Source organism: Hylaeus volcanicus, chromosome 5 (assembly GCF_026283585.1).
Source record: "Hylaeus volcanicus isolate JK05 chromosome 5, UHH_iyHylVolc1.0_haploid, whole genome shotgun sequence".
Lineage (NCBI taxonomy): Eukaryota > Metazoa > Arthropoda > Insecta > Hymenoptera > Colletidae > Hylaeus > Hylaeus volcanicus.
This window is the reverse complement of record NC_071980.1, coordinates 3,016,548-3,037,465: the sequence shown is the minus strand read 5'-3', so window position 1 is coordinate 3,037,465 and position 20,918 is coordinate 3,016,548. Positions and strand designations below refer to the sequence as shown.

General features: G+C 47.1%; 1 long non-coding RNA gene across 5 annotated transcripts in view; it reads left to right on the top strand.

Annotated features, from left to right (window-relative positions):
- Positions 1-8,382, top strand: part of LOC128876901 (uncharacterized) — a 32,876-nt gene extending 24,494 nt beyond the window's left edge. Inside the window, exons 4-8 of one of the 5 annotated variants that reach the window (XR_008457153.1) lie at positions 464-949; positions 1,084-1,380; positions 1,662-1,763; positions 7,421-8,105; positions 8,249-8,382. This is a non-coding gene — a long non-coding RNA (uncharacterized LOC128876901). Of the gene's footprint in view, positions 1-463; positions 950-1,083; positions 1,381-1,661; positions 3,704-7,420; positions 8,106-8,248 lie in introns of those variants that run through there. The other 4 variants (XR_008457154.1, XR_008457155.1, XR_008457151.1 and 1 more) reach the window with 4 other exon arrangements.
- The last annotated feature ends 12,536 nt before the right edge of the window (positions 8,383-20,918 follow it).

The following is a 20,918-nucleotide window of genomic DNA, read 5'->3' as shown; positions in this document are numbered from 1 at the left end:
GTATGTATTTATCATTTTATTTAGACAACTTCGTTCAATAAACACAGGGTACGAATATTTATGGAACTGACTGTGCGTGTGTGCATGTCCTATGGTAACATAAATTGCGCTGACTTGGATAAATCAATATCCTCCGGGCTGTTGCACTTGCGTACAAATATATCGATGATCGACTGCCTATCGCTACTATAAACTACTTCAGTTTGTAATTATCACTAGAAGCGAAAGCACAGTCTATCTCTAGAGTTCCGTTTCCAAGATAGGCCCCAAAGCTCTTCGGAAGTGTGAACACTTGAATAAATTACCGCAGTTGTGGTCGAGGCGTTGATTGGACCTTAACAAGTTCTCGCGGGATAAAAAGCGATAATAGCACAAGGGAGGGTTAACAATTTTTTACCACTTCGAATGCGCGTGAATTTCTGAAGACCAAGGCCACCCGTCTGTTTCTCTTTTTTTTTCGCAGCCAGCAGGACAGCGTCGAAGGATGCACCCCTTTGGACCGAATTTTCAGAAAACTGAGGAGACGAAGACGAAAGGACGAAAGAAGACGGGTGGAGAAAAAGAGGGAACGGTGAATCGACGCCGACATTATGGAAGCCTCCGTTACAAGGTCGTAACTTAGCCACTTTAGAGTTTCTCGGTTCGTGGCACGCCATTAGGCGTCCTCTTCAGAAAAATAAATCTTCCCTTCCAGGAATTCCACGCAGACTTCGGGAACCCGAAGTCCTGGGACTGAGCACGCATAGTCGACACCCCCGCGTCGAGGAAAATGGACTCGTCCAGCAGGGGTGGCTACTGCTAACCCCCTCCACCATTCGTTTCTCCCTTCCTCTTACGATCTTGCTCCGGTTCCACCAAGGGCGGCTCGAATTTGTTCGAAACCCTGACGCGTCGATCCTGTTACCTTCAGGAGTAACCATTCCTTTCTTTTTAAATATCTAAAAAAAAGGTACAAAATATACTGCTCCATAAGAGATATACTTTATCCCGCAATAACACTGTCTTCTTAAAGTTGCCGATGCGAGTACTTTTCACGAAATACTTTTGCATTTTTATACTCTAATACGTGTACGAAATTTGCAGGCATTTGGAGTCGAGGAAGCCGAAGAAACGAAATCCAAGGAGATCCGATTCCCAGACGGAGAGGACGCCGGGGAGAAAAGCGAGGAACGAGAAAAGAAAACAATCCGAATCCGGCTGCGTAGCTGTCATCAAAGACGTCCCGTCACGATTGCGAGTCACGAAGAAACCGAACGAATCCACATTAAAAGAGCCGAGAAGATGAGCGAGCGATACGGGAAACGAAGAAAGCGGCCGGTAATCGTCGTCCTCCAGTGAACCGTTTCGCGAGAAGAATCCGAGTGGACGGCTCGACAAAAGGTACGGAGGCTCTCTAGATCTCCCAATCCGTACCGGGAAATTTGAAAAATAGCCACCCTCCTCTCCCTGCTCCTCCGTCGCCTCAAGCGACCCGAGATTCTCGACGTTCAGCCTTCGACGGATTTTCGTTTGCCTACCAGCGGTGCGCAACCATTTTTCCTCGCGTGTAAAGCAAAATTATGTTTTTCGAGCGGGATTGAAATAATGTAGCAAACAGTAACTCTTTCGACAATTCCATTCAACATTGTACAAAATTTATTTTAAAATTCACTCTTCCACAGCGACGGAGTTTTACACAAAATTTTATTCGACTCATTGCTGTCCACGGAATGATCTCCATTTCCTCGTGAAAGCTGTTGCACGATCGCAAATATAATTCAAACGTAAGTCATACTTTCATTTTATACCAAATCTTCCCTCACTTTTGGTCATAGTTAACTAACAGAACGTCTGGTTTCGCTTACATGAGTCGTCATCGGTTCGATACGAAACCCTGCAATTCGACCAGTAATTCTCACCGATCGAACGACGAACGAGGATCCTGCTCACCTTCCATTGGTTAATCCTAAACAATTTATCCGAGAATTTGGTCCACGTCGGTTGAAAAGGAACATTGCGCTCCTCTGGCCTACGCGAACCGTTTCCAAACGCTGAATGGACGCGGAACGCATACAATCGGCGCATTGTAGCGTTCCTGGGAGAACTTCGAGCTCTCTCGATGCACCTACGGGAATAATATTTACTTCCGGCCGTTCGACATCCGGCCTGCTCGTAACACTCGTCCTCGAGGGTAACACGAAACCGTGACGGCTACGTGGAATGGTTTTTCCCGGTTCGACGGACTGTTTCGCGACGGGGTGTTTGCTCGAGGTTGGAGGAGGTGGACGAAGGAAGAAGGAAAAAAATTGCGGCTTTCCATTGACGAGGCGTAGACCGCAACCAGGAATCGAAAGGGGAAGAAATTATACGTTCCGCGTTTAATCGAATTCGAGAGCCGACAGGGAAGGAACGCGCGCCGCAAATTACGCGACGATGAGTTCCCTTTTTTTCTCTCCCCTCCTCCCGGGGTGTCGAGGCGAGAACAACCCTTTTTCCTCGGGTTTCTGGGTGTCCGCGGGGTGCAACTGTTGCGTTCCCTTTGGATTGCCGGCGGTCGAGCTTTGTTGGCGAGCAGGGAAGACGCGAGCTGCGCGGCGATCGTAATTTGGGCCAGGTTTGAAATTTAATCGCGCCTGGAGACCTGGAGACTTGAATGCCTGCGCGAGCGGCGAGAGTGCGCGCTCGACAACTATGTACAATAGGTTTCCGTCGTTCGAGCGCTGGTGGGCTTGATATTTTTTAGCGGAGATATTAGTTGTGTTTGCATTGAGCGTGCATGCATCCGAAGTCCAGCTTTCTCTTATACACATATCTACGTTTTCTTTGCGATAAGTTGATACAATTCACGCATGAATATCTTGTCAATATCAATCGTTATTTTTACTTCCAACCATTGATTTCTCCAGAAATAGTCGTTGCAAGCGATTCGATAATGACAAGACGGGGGACTCGAAACACGGAAAAGTAGAAGTTTTCACCCGGTTGACCTCGATGTGGCAACGGCACGATAATTAGGCGACCTTGATCGAACGGGGCAAGCCACGATTGTTGGCGAGGCGAAACATCGAAAAGGCGGCGGAACGGAAATACGAGAAACGACGAGTGAGAGAAACGATCGAGTAAGGTCCATTTACTGTTGGCTGTTGCAAAAAGCATTGATGATCCCTCCAAGCACAAAGAGCAATGATAGAGAGCAACAGATAAGTGCAATTCGAGTTGCAAAACGTTGCGGGCCATGAGGAGGGCATTACGGCCGCTCGCAAATTACCTAGCCGGTAATCATAATGCGATCGTAATGCAACGCGAATGGCTTGATTTCGAGCGCGAGCCTCGCCATTGCGAGATAAGCCGCGGTCATTATGCGAAATTAGCGATTATCGGAGGTAATTCGTAATTATTATTCGTCGTAATATAGATTCGCTGAGACCACGCCGAGGAACGTTTATAAAATCATTAAACCGAAGAGGCAATGGTATATGAAAGAATTAGAAAACATTTCTTAATTTTATTATTTTTATTATTACAAAAATTTATCTACCTTCGTTACACGCGAATATTTTAACCCTCTATGGGCCCCATGTATCTTTCAGATCACGTATCGAGGTTCAAACGGTATTGTTTCGTCAAATAATTCTAGTTTCTTTCACAAGCTGACGTATATGTCTTAAAATATTAAATTAAGCCTTTGCGAGTTGTTTGCAGACAACAAAATTCGGCCCATAGAAATTTTGCACACCTTTGGACGTCGCAACTAGTCACGGCGACGCCACTGCTGGGAAGAAACGCGGCGTGACCTCGTGGGAATTTCAACGAGGAGACAAGCGAGAAGCGATCGTCAAACATTCACCGCGATAAGTGACGGTGCTTGCGTATCGTTGCGGTGCAATTTGGTTAAACGCTAAGGTGTCGGATGAGTTCTTGGTATTCTTACTGGTGTTGGAATAACGTTATTACGTTGTTATATTCTACATCATCAGTGCAGCTGTTGCTGTATTATTTATATTAGCGACTAGAAACTTCGCGAGATACCGGATAATTTAAGTTTTTCACCTCAAAAGATACATACGTACTACTATTGTACAACCCTAGCTATACTTCGCGAAGCACCCTCTATAGAGTACAACCCCTCTGGTAAAGCAACACAATGGCGTAGCAATATTTTTCTGCACATTATGCCGTCTCTCCCGTGAATCTTTGATACAGTGACGACCGGGGAAACGCCTGTTCCCGAATGGAAGGGAAAATACGAAAAGCAGGGAAGCGTAGGCGAGCATAAATTGCAGTCGTCACGTGTTGTTCGCGGGCGAACGTTTTCGGGGTGGTTAGTACGCGCGGTGGGACCGTGGAAAAGGAGACGAAGGAACTTCTTGGTAGGAAACGAGAGGGCAAAAGAATTGAAAGAAAGAACCGGGGACCTTGGAAGGCCCGCGTGCACCTATACAAACAGGTCCCGCTGAAAAGCAAATATTTTGTTGTGATGCAAGAATTCACAACATTAATGGGGGCCGCTCAAAGTGCAGCGCACCCCAAGCGATTAGAGTGGACAGAAAATGAACTTTGATTTTGTCTTCGCGTTTCTTTCACCGTGGCCAACGATAATAATCGAAAAGAAAAAGAAAACGAGGTGGACGAAGTACGCTTCTCTTCTTCTTCTTTTTCTTCTGTATTAAATTCCAATAATTATATTCTCGTTTATATTGGTTTGCCTGGAAAGTCTACGCGAATTTTTAATAGGTGATACAGGTCTGAATGTATCGGAATGGTTGAAAAACAAAATGGTCCCTATGTAATTCAATAGATGTATGTCAAAATTCAAACGTGTCTTTGAATTTTTCTTAAAAATTGGCACGAACTTTCTGGACAACCCAATATTACAATCCTTTCAGGTTTGAAGACAATTCCAATAGAAAGTCGATACATAAATAACAATTTGCTGAGGCGAAACCGAGGCTTTCCTTTATACTTATTTTTATACCTAAAGCACGCTAGCCTCGATTTTCGAACGTGCTCGATGATCCTGGTCGAGGGCCAGGTTCTTCTGTTACTACGTGTCGAACGACAACAATGGGGAACTGTTGCAGTGCTTGCAATATCCGACAATGGGTTTTAACGTTGTAAAACCACCCCTGCTGTCGCTCCACGCCACCCGCGTCGAGGCGCCGGAATTCGATTCGAAAACGTTGGAACGCGAAGTTCCTTAGAAAATTGCACCTTTCAGGTGGAAACGAGGAGCGATAAATTTCTTTAATGTCGCTAGCCAGCTTTCACTGACTCCTCCTTATCTCGCGAAAACAAACTTTCAAAAAATAACCACCCTGGAATTTCTTTTAATGAAACATGTAGTAAAACAATTGAATATTCCATCGAACTAAGTAAAATATTGCGTGGATGTATATTTTACAGACAGTGGGGAATGTGGGTGTATCTAATACAGCTCGATACAGTCTAATCTGGCGAGGAATGCGCCTATGCGGTACGAGCAGGTCCGGAATATTCATTAGACGGTCCAACTGATTTGAAGGCGATTTAATTACGGACCTCCGTAGGCTTAATTAATTTGGCCGATGGTTCGACTACGATTAAAGCTGCATCGTTTTGTAACACGCAGCTCTGGACGCTCGGTGAAAACGTTTCTGCAACTTCGTGCACGTTTGCACGTTCTTCTAAGGGACATAGAATACGATTATTTATGAGATTGATGGTATCGTTCCTTAAAATTTCTGTCAAGTACCTCGAAACATTTCGAATGACAATTTAGTGAAAAATTAAACAAACCCTCGAGTGTCGACACGCTACAAAATAAATCTCGCAAATATCCGAAGAAAACGATCCCGCGTTGCACCGCGGCACGAGTAGAGGGGGGGGGGGCGTATTGCCAGCTAATTTCCCAGCATCTCTTAATTTAATGAGACGGCGGAGAACAGCGGCGTAACAAAGCGGAGACTAACTTGCCGAAATGATTCTGTTCCCATGGGGAGCCGGCTCGTTTAACAAAGCAGGACTTATTCGGTTTACTGCATGCGTAATAAATGCACCGGGGGTGCCGCTGCAACCTGTTGCCGGTACCGGTGTAAAGATGTCGTAAATGCACGGTAATAACGCGAAATGCGCGTCGTTGGAGTGTCGTTAACAGTTTAAGCGCAGCGTCTAGCCTCCGCGACCGCACGAGGCATTACCATTTTTATTGCACGTTTAACCGGGACGATGTTTGTTCAACCGGGCGTCGATTACACTCGAATTGCCGCGAATGTTGCGACTCCGATGGAGTTATTAACGCCAGCGATAGAGAGACTCGTTTCGCTTCGCGTCGCCGTTTTGGGTTTCCGCTCTTCGAAACCACGGGAAAGTTGGAACGAGTTTACGGCCGTGGTCGATGATGATAAAATGTGTCGAAGTGCGTTCATAAGCGACGAACAATGAAGGCGCGAGGTAAAGTAATCGCGAAGGGATCCTAGGGAAAGAGGAGCAAGTTTTTGATTTAGAGGAGGAAACATGTGGGTGGAGCTTTCTTGTAAAGTTAAGGAACGATAACTGGGTGGTGGAAAATATAATTAATGTTGTTTATTCGTTTGCAAATCTGGTGATCAGACCGCGTAACTAAACTTTTCCTTCTCTGTTTCATTTTGTACTACCTCCACCGAATTCTAGTAAATGATGCGGTTTCCGCGAATTGACGGAGCGTTTTCGACGATCGTGCCGTTCCGTTTGAACGAATTCTTTAGAATTTCGTGTAGTCACATCGAGATTTTAATCGCCGTTGGCTACGACTGACTCAGTGAGATGGAACTCGGCCCGACGAACGTGAGATCTCGTGAAACGGCGCAGCGCATGCCTGCGTTCCGAAAATCCGACGTGAGATACTCCCACGACGGTCCATGATTCGACTAACAATTAAGACGTGAATGTTAATGCGCAGCCTCGCTTATCGCTCCCGCCTAAATAAATTCGGATCCCATTAAACCATAACCTGCTACAATCATAATAAAATTTTAGGAGAGAATATAATTAATAAAATATACATCTACAGAATGTTATAATAGTGATAGCATTGACTGCAAATTATATTTCAGGTTAGCACCACAAATTTAATATTCCATCAAATTAAACGAATTACCGTATGCCCACATCTGCACAGTCATTAAGAAGAAAACTGACTGTACGCTGACCATAATATTTCGCTAATTAATTTAAACCACTTTAGCACGAGGTGAGATGTTTTTCAGTCCGGTACTTAAATACATTTCATTCGAACGACTGATAATTCTAGCGGTCGACTGATAAAGGAAAGGGAACCATGATAGTCTACATCCTTGGTTCAATGATTCCCCCATCGTTTTACATCGCGATAATACATTCCCGGACGCTGCGACCACGACTGGCGAATCGCTCAGTAACAACGCACCGGCAGGAAACATGAATTTCGTACCTTCTCTTCTTTCAGGAGTCATAAAGCGAAATTTAAAGCCACAATAAAATCGCTGCCAGGAATAATCCAGCTCACGGACCCGTGGAACTAAAAACCCCCACTCGCGGAGGAGTTCATCGAAGCGGCGATAAATGCACGAATTGTTGTCAATTCCGTGGACGCGAGTAGAGCCAGAAGAAAAGAAGAGGAAGAAAACGAAGATGGTGGAAAGAAGAGAAGACGGGGCGCTAGTGGTTGCGAGCTGAAGAAGCAGAAGAGGAGAAATCTCAAAAAGGTGCCGCGTGCACGCGGGGAACGCATTATACATGCGATCAAAGGGGGGGCAAGAGAAGCGAGTACACGAGAACATGTGGAACAATGCCTGTCACCTCATTCACGTCAAGTGAGCTCGAGAGGACTACCAACTTCAGCCCCGTCGTTCCGTAGTGGCAGAAGACGAACCTGGCCGTGGATCAAATTGCATCTCGATTCGTGCATCGACTTCTCTTTTTTAACGCTGGCCCACCTCCCCCTCGTCTTCTTGTTGTTCCTCGGCGCCGAATCCACCCTCTCAGTTCTTCGTCTTCCTCCCAGACTCTCTTAGGTCCCAGCCCTCTCTACGCCTCTCTAATCTTAGTGCCTTCTGCACGGACGCGAAGCATCGACGAAGACCTGGCCGATTCTGAAGATCTTCCCTCGATCTCCAGTAACTCGTTCACAGGTGAGACGATTGGGGTTGAAAATTTCTGTTAACATTAAATATCGTTTAGACTACAGGAGTCTGCGTAATCAAAGATTTAGTCGTGATATTTATTTTTGTAATTTCGTCAAAAGTTACGACTGTACCAAGTGCTTAAATTTCAGATTTTTCAAAAACATGGAGTTAATCGATTAGTGCAGTGAACGGCTCATATCCCGACGAGTGTGCGGAGTAGGTGGAAAATTGTGGCGCAAGGAGTAGGAAAGCTTTAATTTCGCCGAAAAGATTTCCGACACGATATATTGCGTAAGAACGGGGCAAGGGTGGGCCAGAAATGTTTCGAGGGGGGAAGCGTTTGAATTTACGGCGTGTTTCGCACCTGCCGCTGGAACGGGACGAAAAATGTATAAAAAGGCCGGGGGAAAGGGAACGAAAAAAATCGAATTTCGTAGCGAAACCTCGGTACGTGAAACCAGCGAATCTTTGGAATTCCAGTAAACCGGAATGGAGGAATAGGGGAATAAGGGAATTATGTCGCACGGGGGTGGGACGCGTCTACCACGTTGAATGCAATCGACTGCACTTTCTTCCCGATGCGAACCTCGTTCTAGAGAAAAGATTTTCGTGGCTCTTGCTGGGAAACGAGACTCGCTCTAAACGAGGAATTTAAGAGAGCTTTAGAGTCTTTGACGGCAACACAATGCGTTCCGGTATTACGGCTATTGTTAACGAAATGCGTATGCGTGTATGCAGAATACACTTCATAAAATAATATGATAGTATTAGGACTCCGTTTTGCATACATGTTCTGTGTACGTTCAGCATATGTTTTCATATTTCCATAGATCGTTAGCATTAAATACACGCGTTAACGGGTGCATTAGATTTCGATTATCTCTCTTCGACGCGGTTCCGTTCACCTTGCAATTTTTCTTCCTCTGCGAAACGAGTACCGGGCACGCCGCGAGAGTCGGAACACGTTCCCGGAACGCCTATTCATCGCAGCGGATTTTTCGACGATCCAAAAAGCAAACAAGACCGCGAATCCCCCAATCAGCGTCGATTCAGATTTCCAGTTCGTGGCGGGGCCCCCGTATGGCTGCCGTTGCTTTTCCAGCCGGTTCGTTAATAAAGACATCGCCGCGATTTAAACGACCGCCGCGCACGAAAATCCCTCCGTCGACTGGTTCTCCGGCCAGTGAAAGTGAAGCCGTCTCCTTCGGGCCAATGGGAGAAGGAAACGGGAGGTTTTCGAGACTAGTGAAAGTTCAGCGTGAAAGCAATTCGATCGAAGTAGACGAATTCAGCTTTCCCCCCCAGTGGAACCCGTGGCGATCTCGATAATCCGTATCTCGGTGAAAAATATTATTCCTCGATCGTGCCAGTCATATTGAAATGATAGTATATAAATACTTTTTTAAATGTTGCGTCCTCAATTGTGAACGCCAGGTCTGAATGGGTTAAATCATTTGACATAATGAGTTCAAAAAGAAAGTCAACGCCATCTCGAATTCACTCCTCGAGGTAACAACTATTACACAATTTCCGCGGGAACTCAAATGGTTAACCATTCAATATGGCCCCCCCAGACCGCGATACACGGTGCCCCTCGATCGCATTACTGGGCGTTGGTATGACCCTGGCCAGTCCAGCGAATAATTCAATAAGCCCCGCGTGATTCGCGTGCTTTAAAGGTTCCTGTCCCGTTTACGCAAATAAATAAACGAACAAAACGGCTGCGCGCGCGTCCGTCGAATTCCATCGGGTCCCCGGCTGCAATCGGTAACTCCCTGTATAACGTCATATACCGCGTGGCGCAAAAAAGGAACCGCATAAGAGACGAAAACTGGTTTCGCTCTCTGAGTCACCGTCTATAATGACGGGCCGACTCGAACGCCGTTGGAGGACTCGCTCGTCGGTCGAAAAATTTTCATATAGGATTAGTAGAACCTTTCACGGCGTCGAACCGCGGAGGGGGGGGCCTCGAAGACGAGGAAACACGGCTAATAACGCTGCCGCGTTTCCGGTCGTTAAAGTGTCGAAGCCTGTCAACTCGAGCAAACGCGGAGCCAGAGGTGCGTCGTGCTTCGTGCAATTAGAATATCAATATCGAGACAAGCTCCGCGATTACGAGGACGGGGCACTTTTTCTATCGATGTAATTGCCGCAATTAGAATTCATTCGACATGTACCATGTCGTGACTTTGGTTATTTATTTTTGATCAGTGGAGTCTTCGGTAACGAGGGAATAATTGCAATTCGGGGGTTGGGTCCTTGCGGTTGCTAGTCTTTCATGTTCACAAAATTTTTGTATAAGGTCAACCGGATGAGGCCTTCAGCGAAGAGTAACGATTCCGTGATCGAGTTCGCGTTAAACAATTTCTGATAGTTAGTCGACCCTTATCTCCCTCGAATTGTCTCAAGATACGGCTCTATTCAATGTTCATTATGGGGAGGAGGGTTAACGGTGAATCATCTTGATGTCAGAATCCTGGTAACTGGATACCGGACGAAACTTGCTCGAATCGGTCTGGGAAATGAGCGACTCGTCGAATGGAGCTCGATCTTCCATAGCGTCGAGTTCGAGTTTCACATCTATTGGCGCTCGCGTTCACCTCCTATCCATCGACTTTTCTTTTATGCGTATTCTCTATTTTCTGAATGGCGCCGGTTGCGACTCACAACGAGAATCTCGGTTCCGTATCGTGGGAGTGAACCGAAACCGAGTACCCGACCGAGAGTACCGTTACCCATCTAACCCTTCCATCTACTTGGAGCCTATCAACCCTTCCCCTCCTTTGCGAAGGATTTTAGAAAGTCCTTCGAGAGGTTCCACGTTTCCACGAACAAATCCTGCGGATCGATCGTCGAATAATTGCCGTCGATCTCGTATTAACGTATCGGAAGGAAGGAATTTCTTTGCGAAGATGGTCCAATTAACTATTGAGAAATAGAATCAGTATCATTAGCACTAATGATAATAAGCGGTTCAAATTTAGAAATACAAACATTATTATTTCTTTTTCGGTAATTATGAAAATTATATCGTCAAGTGGGCAAGGTCTACTTTCGTTACGAAGCCAAAGATAGGTCAAATTTATATCGCGTTCGTTCCATTGGACGAGTGGAGCAAAGAAATTCTTTCGATTTAATTAAAAAGGTTCCTTGTTAATTTGCGTTATGTCGCTTTGAAAACCCTCGCTATCGTTTTCACGAGACATTCTTTCCCCGGGAACGATCGTATTGATTTAAATCGGAGTCGTAATTTCCAGCGCCTTGAGTTTAACATTAATTTCGTCAGCGCAAATGCGTTCTTTAAACGAGCCCGGAAGCGAAGTGGTCATAAAATTAAGCGTACGACCGTTTAAGAGGGCGTGCACGGCTGTTGCGAGAAATCTCGAGTTGAAATAATGTGGTGATCCAATTAACGGGGTAGCAGTTAATTGAATGAAGAACCAGTTTTGGATTTCAGATCGCGGCCCTAATTGCGCTCGACAGCGTATTGAAACATGTATACCGTGCCGACTTCTCCGTACTCCAAGTGTTTCATATTTTAAAACAATCTCCAACGGAAATTAATATAACCATAATGAGGCCTCGAATGTGTACATCATTCAGACACTTGAAACAATGTTCGAAAAAAGAGGAGCAGACGATTCAGAATTTTTAATTCGCAAAAGGAATCTATGCTCTTTATATATATATATTTTAGTTCTCTTCTCCAGAACGTAATACTTTTCGAGAACGCAGTTCCAGTCCGATTAATTTGCAATGAACTATTATAGATCTTCAAGGGTGCTAGAGCTTTCAAGATCGCCAGAATTGCCCACGCGTCAATTTAATTTTCGAGCTGGAGGCCCGGTCATTTGACGTGAACATTAGAAAACTGCCTAAGCAAGGGGCATTATGTATACGATACATCCGAGGGGAAATTATCGATAATGGCGCGGTCGTTTTCTCGCATTCATTACATGTTATCGTGGAGATAATAACAGCACCGACCGGTAACAGCGATAGCGCGGAACGTCAGGATGTTTACCTTACCCCCAGGTACGTTGTAACGGTTTTTGTTAACTATTCAATTGCTCGCCACACAACAATTAAACCGCACACGCACGAGGAAGCCTTGTCCGCGGATATTTAATCATTGTTATTTATGCTTACTTTATAACCTCATACATCATACCCTGTCACGTTAATAGCAAATTATCGGTTGCAACGTATGATTTAAATCTAGACACAGTGCCATGTAACTGGTGATTAAACAAACGACGCTGTGCAAATTTTTGTTGTGCTTCGAGCGGAATAGGTTTTCCTCTGTCTCAAAGTAATAGAAATTACAGGTGCTGCGGAAAGTTCAACTTTTCTGTTAACACAACCAAGTCCAACACGTCAGGAATTGCGAATGGATGACCAGCAAAGAATCCAATTTTACCGTCAATTTAAAAATTCCCCCGCCACGAAGCTCGGAAATTCTCGGCGTTTAAATTCGATCTTATCGTCCATCTCGGAACGTTCGGAAAAAGAAGGATCCGTGGCGCGAAATCGTGCGAAAGTTTCGCAAACGACGGCATGAACACGTCGTTACGGATTACAAGGAGAGGAACCGATTTCACGAGTATCCTGCCTAATCGTGGGGTGTTCCTCGTGATTCATGAATAAAATATACCGGCGCCGGCCACTCGACTACGAGTACCCGAGTTAAGTGCCCTTCTAGGACAAGACTATTAACTGATACATCATAAACTGTCGCTTATGGCGTCACCGGCGTATTATTCACGAGATTCCACATCCGGACAATGGCGCAATGTTTAGCACGCGTAATGAATTCCTTTAACGAATCCTGTCGGCGGTATCCATAATAACGCCCCGTCAAAGATTGCGACGATATCCGCGGACGTTCATTACGAAAGTAATCCACGTCTGGTTCTCTCGAAGAATGGAGTCTCTGCGAGCAAAATTTGATCCGCTCTCCCAAGTCCTCAACAATCTAAAAGACGCTATCTTCTGTTATTAACTTGGAGAGTGTTTCTATGGCTTCGTACCATTTTTGTCACATCGAGAATCCCCGTGTATAGACATTCCTGAGTCGAACAATTAAATAAAGTAATTCCTCGTTAACTTCTTCGTCTCATCGCGGGACGTAGAGCTCCCTTATCGACAGCTGACGATTTGTGACGTCACCAAGCGACATTAAACGCAATTATACGCGCTTAACGCGTTATCACAGCAACGAGTACATTTACCAAGTTATCGATCGCCGCGAGCAGGCGTTACGACGCAACTTTGTCGTCCGTCTTGCATAATGATGTTCGCGAGCAGTTTATACAAGACGAGATTGCCGATCACGATGCATAAGTGTCCGGTTGGGCTGCGAGGAAAACGATGTTACCATAATGACTGTAATATTATGACACCGAGCTCGCGTTTATCAGCGATCTGGCGCTGCACTCGAGCGAGCGCAACGGAGGCACTCGTACTGCGATTTAATCGCCTCCCCCCCCCCACCCCCTGGTGTTAACCGTTCAAGGTGGCTTCTTTCTTTTAACGATTACGGTAATTAGCGGGTGCCGTCGTGACGATAGAATTTTTTTTGTCGCCCCGTGGAACGAGTCGATTATCGAGATCATTTCGCCAGTTTTTGCCGCGAGGAGAGACGTTGAATCTTACTCGACGAGTGAATCTAATCTAATGTTTGCGGCAGCGTTCGTGTTTGCGTTGATAAAGGTGCTGTGATAATGCTCGTCATTTTCCTTATCGACAAAGAGGACGAATACACGGCGGAAATTTTAATGCATCTGGTCCGTTTGCCGTGTGGATTATCCTGCGACGAGGATAAGGAACGACGGATTGGCAAACATTGCAATTACGTTCTATTTTTGAATAGATTGCCGCGCGTTCTTTGCTCGGGGATGGAATCCAAGATATTAAAGCCTCGCAATTATTTCGAGCAAGGGACTTATTTAAAAAATTCAGAAAGAACTCACACTCTGACTGTAGCTCACATACAAATTGCTACTCGTTCGCTTTCTCTGCTATTATCGCCAACGAATGGCACACAAGGTGGCAAATTTACCCAGCTTGCGATACGTTAACGCACACCCAGCCAAGAACGAAACAAAGGCCCACGTCCATCCGCGAATCTCTTCCTACACGATCCCGAGAGCTCCGAGGTTCGGTTCAGTGGCATTCCACCTGTGCATCCTGATTTTCGTCCGCAGAACTGAACCTTCCCGTGGTTTGAAACGGCATCGGAGGAAGAGAGCCGTCCCGTGGCACGTGGCGGCCACGTATTTCAATAATAGCAGGAATTAAAGTCCAGGGGCGGTGTGGGGGGAGGATGGGGGGAAAGAGGGAGGGTTCGTTTGGTCGACCACGTTCCGTTTTCTTTTCCCTTCCAACTCGGTGCCCTTTTTTCCTCCTCCTTCTCGGCTAGGGAGTTCCTTCTTCGGCTCTTTTTTTCCCCCCCTCCTCTCGGGACACAATCGAGCTTGAAACGCGTGCCCGTGGACCCGTGCGTCGAGCCCATCGCGACACCTTTTGCCTCACTTTCTTGCGGACATCACGCGTTCTCGTTCTTCTCTTTTCTGGCTCCTCTGCTCTCGAACCCCTTTCGACGGACCCATCCCGCCATCTCTCGCCGCGAGGAACCACCCGTAGGCCCCAGGTAGCCCTCGTCTAGCATCCTGATTATGCCACGGGACGATCCGTAACATCCTGGTCCGGGACCCACCCCCGCCACCGTGGCTCGCTGTTACGGTTTATCCAGGTAGCCATGAGACTTTTATTGCGACAGGTTGCAGCCCATTGATCTGCCCCAACGAACGGTCCGCCTTCCGCAGCCCCTTTTCTCCGTCTCCTTCTCGGTTGCATCACGACCGATTCCTCCGTCGCCGGGACATCATATTGCGGAACCCTTGGCCCGATGACTTTATTCCTGCCCCGTGACCGTGGTCCTCACGGGTCGACCCCGAGCCACGCTGGAAGTTTATCGCAACAGGTTGCATCGAGGCCGTATATTGACCCTGGTAATTCAAACTCCGATCGACTCGAGAGGAATAAGGCTGAGGTCAGGGTATACGGCTTTGTTGGAGTGCCGCGATCCTGGGGCTTGGTGGCTTGGGATCCTTTTGAAACGGATATCCGAAAGGACACTCGCACCTGGACATTCGAAGTCGCGGTTCTCGAATTTTCGGAGGCTTCCGGGGGTAAATCCTTTGGATGAGGTATCCCGACGTTCCATCAGCAACCACTGATACACAAGTTAAACAAACCCAAGACCAACCCGCTCTCAACGCCTACATCTCGTCAAAATTCCTGACGAGTCCATGCATCATCGTTCAACTTCGTTCGCTCTGTATCGTGCCTTCTCGTGGAACCATTTTTAACATCCCCGTAGCGGTGACACACAAAGAAGGACGGGGAGGTGTGGGAGGGACCGGGTAGCGTATCTCGGCGATTTTTAGGAGTACAAACATCAATTTCGGTCTCGGGGGGCGTGCAACTCGGAACCCAAAAAGAAAATCGCGAAACGAACGTGGATCTCTACGTGGGATCAAGTATATCCTGGAACAGGCCAGGAGCTATCCGTCTCGGTCTCTCTGCAGAATGTTAGAAGATATATTATACTCGAAGAGGGTGGTAACACTTGTTTGATTCAATTCCAGGAACACGCTCCGAGGCGCCCGTTCAATTTTTCTTCCGTCGGTGAACGCACACCGTCACCGAGCGTACGTGTAACGCTCGCCCTCCACGTTCGTCGGCTCATGACACGAATTCGGAGCCATTACAGGGGGTGTGATCAAAACGCGACGCCTGGTAAATAAATCTTGAGGATAATTGATCGACCCCGATTGCCGGGATCGTTTCTCGTTGAAACCTTGAACGCGGAACCGTTTGGGGGTGATCAGTTAGTTCTTGATCTCCGGAGTCTCCTCCATCTTAAATTAGACGAGCCGTCTAACCACGTCGAACCAATCCGCGACGGGCAAGTTTTCCGGTCGCCGTTGTCGTCCTCGACGACGAAAAAGGGATGCACTAACCGTGCCCCGTTGACAAGCATTATCCTTTCACGCGATCACCTTTGACTGACAAACCAATTATTCGGCACTCAGCGCTGACGAGCCAACTATTTTATCAATCAGCGCCGCCGGGGCCTCCTCGTGGGCAGAAGAAACGACGTCTTGTCGGAGAGGGAGCGCAGGCCGAGGGGAGCCAATGGAGATGACGAAGAGGACGTCGAAGTCGGGATGATGTCAGAGGAGGACGAAGAAACGAAGCGCGGGTGTTCCACGCCGGAGAGAGCTATAATAGCACGAAACATAATCCCCGGGTGAATCTAACGAGTCCTGAACGAGGAGAGGGAGGACGAATGGTGGGTCCAGGAAAGGAGGCAGCACGAGAAGATGGAAGAGAGGACGAAGGACGAGAACTTCCGAGCCGAAGGAGACACTGTATGTTTTCCAGGTGGGCGACGAAGAGGGATACCTGGTCCGGTGAACCACGGGGAGGAAGAAAGAGGAGTGAAAGATTGAAAGTCTTGAGAGGAACGGGGAGGGAGAAAGCGGTTCGGCGCCTCTCCGATCATTCTTCAGTCTAGCGCAACGACTCACCGGCGTTTTTGCCGCCGCGGCTTCGGAAGAGACGTTGAAATTGCTCTAATGGCGGACCAAAGAGAAAAGCCGTGCCCCAACAGGTACTTATCTTTTTCCAGGGTTCGTGTGTCTTTCGGCGCCACCCTCCAGGGCCACTCTTTACTCTCCACACTTTCTCCAATAGCCAGAAAATAATCGCCATCAATGTTACACATTTTTATGCGATCGATGGAATTAATCGATTTGTGCAGTTAACAGCCCCAAACAGAATCCTCTCTTGGTAAAAATCGAACCCTCATTTGCATATAATAAAAGTCAACACGACCTTTCGTCAGGCCCCCACGAACAAGTACGATTCATCCCCCAATTCAACTACATTCCATTACATCTCACGCTCGCGAGACTTACGAGTCCCGTTTTCAAGATCTCATCAACTCTGACACCGTTTCGCGATCGTTTAGATGGAATCGATCCGATCGTTCAATCGGAGCGGTAACTGAAAATTGAGATAACAAAAGAACAGAGGTTCCCAGGTGTAATTACGCTCCGGGGGCCAGCGGCCGCGAGCGCGCTTATTATATTTGCCGTAATTGCCGAGTCCCGATTCAATTTGATCGCAGTCGGAATCTCGCTAGCCGGACTAATTGCTGCTGGACGCGTATCTGAATTCGTGTATCTCTTGGCAAACTTGGCGCGAAATTGCCCCGTGGAAACGGGCTCCGGAGAGTGCGGTGAGTTGAGAGTTACTGGTCGAACTATAATCCTATAGGCCGTCGTCATTATGTCTACATCGTGGGTATGCGAGCGGAGGCCATTATCTCGTTTACGTCACGAAGACATTGCTCGCGTTCGTGCCCAGAGCAATTCAGAAAATCACTAAGAAATAATAAGTCAGCGGATCCTGGCCTCTCGGGATGCTCTTCCTATCCGGTCGATAGTAATTACCCAGAGACGTGTACGCGGATACATCGATCCGTTGGATCACGAAACTTTCCACCCTGAGAGGACTGAACGAGATTTTTGGATTTTTATTCCGTGAAACTGGAACCGAGCAAAGGGAAACGGTTGATCGCGATGTCGAAGAGTTATTTCAGGTTGGAAAGGTTCGATCCTTTGAGATTGTTTAACAATTTATTGTAGTGGAATCGTGCGGTAGAATAGTCTGCGCTTGTGGTAGACGAATAGACGTTATAAATAGATTTCAAAAAAATTTACCAACTATTCTGTAAGCGCAGCAATTTACCATGAACTTCGTGGTTCGAAGAAGTAGCAAGAAACCAATCCTGTCGATCTTTTGAGCCCTCGAGGAGGATCGATCGCGTGTGACATCGATCGCCGTGCTGTAAAATGGTACACGGGCCCTGTCAAAGTAAATTTCGAGAAACTGAACACTCGGGATGATTGATTTTACCGAGAAGCGGTAGACTGATCTTGCGAGTATCGGCGGGATGAGTTTAAAGTGGGAGATAATGAGGGTCGTCTGGATTCCAGAACATGGAGTAGTTCAAACTCGAGTTGCGCTGCATCTTTGCTTAAAATTGTCTGCCATTTCTCGGATACGTATGAAAATTTCGTCTGGGACTCAAAGGGCTAATCAAGGGGATATAGGTATCCCATCTAAGGTAGTTGATACCAATATTTTAAGTGTGTTATTGAACGCTAATCGAACCTAGCTATAGAAATCGCAATATGGTTCTTCAGTCGATCTTCCACTTTAGAAGTACTCCGCAGTTTCTGCATCGCTTATATAGTACTCTCCCGGCATCTCGAATTCCTCAAATTCCCGCGGCCCGGAGTTATGGTTCCCGTTCGTCGTTTCTGGAGTTTATCGAGTACACTCGAAGTACAGATGCTGGTGTAAAAAAAAAAATCGAAAAAGTCGACGAAGCGAGGCTCGTCGACGACGAATACCACGAATAATAGTCGACGGGGGCATCGCGGTCGCCTTTTTACAGCCAGCACGTACGGCCGTCGCGGGAAGAAAAAGAATCTGTGGCATAGGTGGTATAAGTGGGTCACTGTCGCTTTCAATTAGGCGCAAAACGGCGCGAGAAGAGGAGCCTTCTTCGCACATTTGCCGGCGACATCTCAGACGGGCAAAAAGCAAACGACCCTCCGCAAAATCGCTTCTCTTCCTTCCACTTCTACTCCACTCGTTGCATCTTCGTTCCTCTCGTCTCCATTAAAAGACCCTTGCTCGCCTTCCTCGATGGGTCCCTAGGTTTGAGAAAGGTCGGTCAAACTCGTGGCTTCGACTTCCCTTTCTGCTTAACGACGGCCTGTTAGATCTTCCAACCAATTCAGCGCTGGAGAAGATGTTCTGCTTTAGTCTCCTTACTTCTTTCATCGTTTCTTTACTCTTTATTCGGTGTCGTTACACTGGTCTGGTATTCGACTAATCAACGGAGAGTGTATGGAGCAGGGTTGAGATTCGATCGATTGCATTTTTAATAGACTGATCGATCGAGTGGAATTGCAATTAAATTCAATTGCAATTGGTCGATCGTTCCGAATGTACAGTCCAAGTAAATGTACTAATAAAATATGTGAATTTCAGGTATGACGTCACTGTGCTGATTTCACCATAGAAACGGATGAGCAATGGTGTTGCAAACCAAGTCGAGTCTGTAGATCCATGAGAAATCGGCACCAACCGGAAATGATTCAACGCCTCCAAGAATGATACTCTTCGAAGCAGCCTCTCAGTCTTCTCATTCTGAAAAGTGAGACAATTTTGAAAGAATTCCCTTTCGTTTTCTAATATCGAATTACGATTATAATTATACCGAAGACAGTTCATGCAAGTCAAAATACATTGGTAAGCAGCTGTTCTACTGCTTGGATTAACATTTCTTTTATATCGTGTGCCTCGAGCCCACTAACAATAAATCGCTGCTCGGTAACCTATGGTCGGTAGTGAGCCCAAGACACGAGGCGATAGTGCAAATATATCGTCGTGTATTTTTCATTTCCCTTCTTTTTCAGGTAGAAGAGATTGACGAGCGAACGAGGGACCGGCTGGGATCGACGAAGCGCCAGGATTCTAATCCCACGACTTCAGTCTCCGGATGGAAACCGACCTGGGTCAATGGGCTTCAGCCGTGTCTCGACCTGCAGTCCATTTTTTATCATCTGTTCTCGCGCGTGTCACCGTCTCGGGGATCCCACCCACTCGGGTATCGTAATTTCCATATCGATTGCTCCTCCAATTTCGACAGGTCTCGCTCGTTAATTCGTGGAACGATCTATCCATTTTTTTTAACCTCAAAATGATTTCGGTGCAAACGAGATGGGGAATTCATCTATGTGACGAATTCAAAAAGATTGCGAACGTTTCTCCAAACAGAGACCTGAAAAGATCGAGACAACATTCCCGTGCATCAGTTAGTGTGACTCGTCCCCAACGAAATCATTCATCGAGAAGACGGGACCAATGATTCAACGGTACCGTGATTCGCATTCTCGAAGGGGGTGAGTGCGTTCACCGATTCGCAAACAGGTTGAAACGAGTGAGGATCGCGAGGATGGTAGCCAGAGGGCGACGATAGTCTACGGCACTGGTGCCGCCGGGAGAGATACACTTTTTGTGGGTTTCTAGGCCGCTAAGGAGCGAATGAATGAACACGGCTCTTCGTAATCCATTCATGCTTCAAGAGGGTACACCCTCCTCCTTCTCCTCCGACTTCTTGAAGGAGATCGCAGAGGATCGAGAAGGAGACAGTGCGAGAGAGACGGAGCGACTCGGAGACCCTTCATCTCCTCGGGATCCTTCCTTGTAACTCGCGCTGTTATATTTTGTTTGTCTGCTTCCGAGGAACCCTCCGGACCTCCTTCCCCCACCTCCTGCTGCCACCGCCGCCTCATCCCTCCTCTTTCCCTTTTCTCCCTCGTGTTAGACCTCACTTAGACCCCAGGATCTGGGTCAGATTACATGTATACAACTTGTTGAGGCATCAAGCGTGGCCGAGGGTACGGGGACGCCCCGCTTTCCTCCTCGGGGGCTGGGAATTCGCAAATCGAATTACGTTCCATCGGCAACCCACCCCTTCCAACCCCCGACGACACCTCGACGGTTCCTTCCGCAGCGATTAGCCGCGATTCCCTCGATTTCCTTGTTGTTTTTCGCTGGCCTTCCCGCCAGGACGTCTCGAGAGCATGGAACGTGGAATTTGGTAAATACTCTTCTGGTAATCGTCGAGTCGAGGATTTTTATACGTGGGTGCGAGAGTGACTCATCGAT